Below are 2,750 nucleotides of genomic sequence, written 5' to 3' on the forward strand. Positions count from 1 at the left end.
AATAAGAAATTTAAGTAAAGAAATATTTTATTTACGTCACAATATTGTAAAATAAATAATGAAAAAAATATTTTTATTAAATATATTAAAATATTAACCATGTCCGGAGTTCGAATCCCCGATCCTCGGAACCAGTAATTTGATGCTTCTTATCACTTTACCCTACCGGTCACGCATGGCAATTCCTCTATTTGCAACGCTATTATACGCACTTAGACATTTATACGTGCATCATTATATAATGTGCATGTATATACTTATAACAAGCTTTTAAAGTAATTTCTGCGGTTTGTCAATGTAACTATATTGGACTACATGGAGGGTCCCCTAATTTGTTTAGAATTATTTTCCTTTGTAAGGAAGGTGTTATAGTATATTATACCTGATCGAGTTTAAAAGTTATAGGTTAATATTTAGGTAAGCTACGGGTCGATATATATATACAGTATATGAGAAACAATTTCCAAATTTTAAAGCTATTATACTTACTTGGAAACATAAATATACACACTTATATTTTGTGCCACATTGTGGGTCCTCTTATTTGTCTATAATTATTATTATTTATTTATTTATTTATTTTTGGTATTGTATTATAGCAAGTTATAATATAATACCTGACCTTGTTTGAAAGTTATAGGCAAATATCAAGGGGAGTTATGGGGACTCCATTTTAGCGCTGTTATACGCATTAAGAAATCTATACATACCTACATATTGTGATACATTGAGAGCTAGCTGATTGGTCTATAATTCTTTTATCGTGAGAAGTGTTATCTATATTATATAAAACGCTAATACGTACGTATGTATCAATAAAACCGATGATACTTCTTTTCTCGCGTTGGCAACAGTTTTCATATTTAATTGATAGGATTCGGCGCGCAAGATAGCGAGCAGGGTGCGAAGCCTCCTAGTAGTATGTTATTATATAAAGCATAATCAAATTTTAAAACTGTAGATTAATATTGGGCAGTAATTAAACGATAAATATACATGATATAAGCAATAATATCTCCATTTTAACGCAATTTACGCTCTTAGAAATATATATATACATATTTACACATTATGTCGTATTGTGGGCACCTTAATTTGTCTATAATTATTTCCTTTGGTTTGGTAGTATAGAATGATATAATATGATATCTGACCCAGTTTAAAATTTATGGGTTAATGTTAAGTGGAGCTTTGGCGCCATATATATATATATATATATATATATATATATGTCTTGACCCTCCCCCTTCCCTCTTTTTCTCTTCTCTGTTGCATAGGAATGTACTACGATATTTCCTCTCTGCCTAATATTTTTCATATTTAACTGTCAAAAATACTTTTTTAAATTTTCACGACAATTTCTTTTAAAACTGTGTTCAATCTAGTTTTCAGATTCATATTGGCGATTACAGGTGGCGTAGATCAGAACTCTTTACCTATGGCAACACTTCGCATGCGTTCACCCGTAGCGTGTGGAGAGTCATAGGAGATGGAAGTACATTAGTTTCTGTCTTGATTTTCAAATAGATTAAAAACTTTTAAGTTTGGAAACTGTATGGAACTCAATACTACATGAACATAATTCTAAAAGAAAGTATCGTGGAAATTTTTTAAAAAATATTTATGACAATTAAATGCGAAAAATACGAAGAAATGGGAAAATATCGTAGTGCATTCCTATACAACTGAAAAGAGAAGGGATGAGGTGATGGTCTTGACATGGAACTGGTCTTTTCCCCAGACGGCGTAGACGAGCGTTGCGATCGTGAATAGTTTCCTTTTACTTAAAAGTTTTTAATCTATTTGAAAATCAAGGCAGAAACTAAAGGCCTGTTTAGACGATCCAATTTCTTGGACAGAGAGTGGTTGATATTGATGAAAACTTGTTTTGCTTTGAGCTTGGATTGTGTAAACAGTCATCCAAGAACTTGGTCCAACTTCTTGAACGAAAGTAGAGCATGTTCTAGTTCTTTCCATCCAAGTTTTTTCTCCCTTAACCAATCAGCGTCTTAGGTTTTGTGATGTCAACAAGAAAGCAGCAAATTATGTCGTTTTGTTGTCTGTTTTCATGTATTTTAGTCCAAATAAATTGATCTGTTGGGGTTTATTTTTGTTATTATGATTTTATTTGAATTCATTTAGTAATTTTAAACTTATGTAAGTATTATTTTATAATGTTGAATATGAACAATGCGCATGCGAAAGTTTTTCTTTCAACGAATCAGTGACATTCAAGAACTTGGATAGTGTCAACGAATCATCCAATTTCTTGGACAGAGAAATCCGTCCAATTTCTCGGATTCAATAAATTGGACCGTGTAAACAGGCCTTAACGTACTTCCTTCTCCTAAGACTCTCTACACGCTAATGGTGAGAGCATGCGAAGTGTTTCCATCCGCTCTACGCCATCTGTAGCCCATTTCGATCGCCGATAGACCTTAAAGCAGATTCTCTCTTGACTGTGAGCGGAGGTTGTGAACTGCATACAGCGGGAATGTCCTTTAAATCGCACTCAGTAAGAATGGCCCAAAGTGTATGAATCTGCGATATTTGAACACGAAGAAAATTAGGCTTACAACATGTCATTTTTCCTGCTTGTACAGTGTTTTGACTTAATTTAACCGTGGTTCGGATTGAATTCTGCTCGATAAACAATACAAATTTATAAACAATACAAATATTTTTTTGCACCCAATTCTTACAGTAAAAACAATGTTTTAAATCTGACTTTACTTTTAATTATAAATTAT

This window comes from Parasteatoda tepidariorum, chromosome 1 (assembly GCF_043381705.1).
Source record: "Parasteatoda tepidariorum isolate YZ-2023 chromosome 1, CAS_Ptep_4.0, whole genome shotgun sequence".
NCBI classification, from domain to species: Eukaryota; Metazoa; Arthropoda; class Arachnida; order Araneae; family Theridiidae; genus Parasteatoda; species Parasteatoda tepidariorum.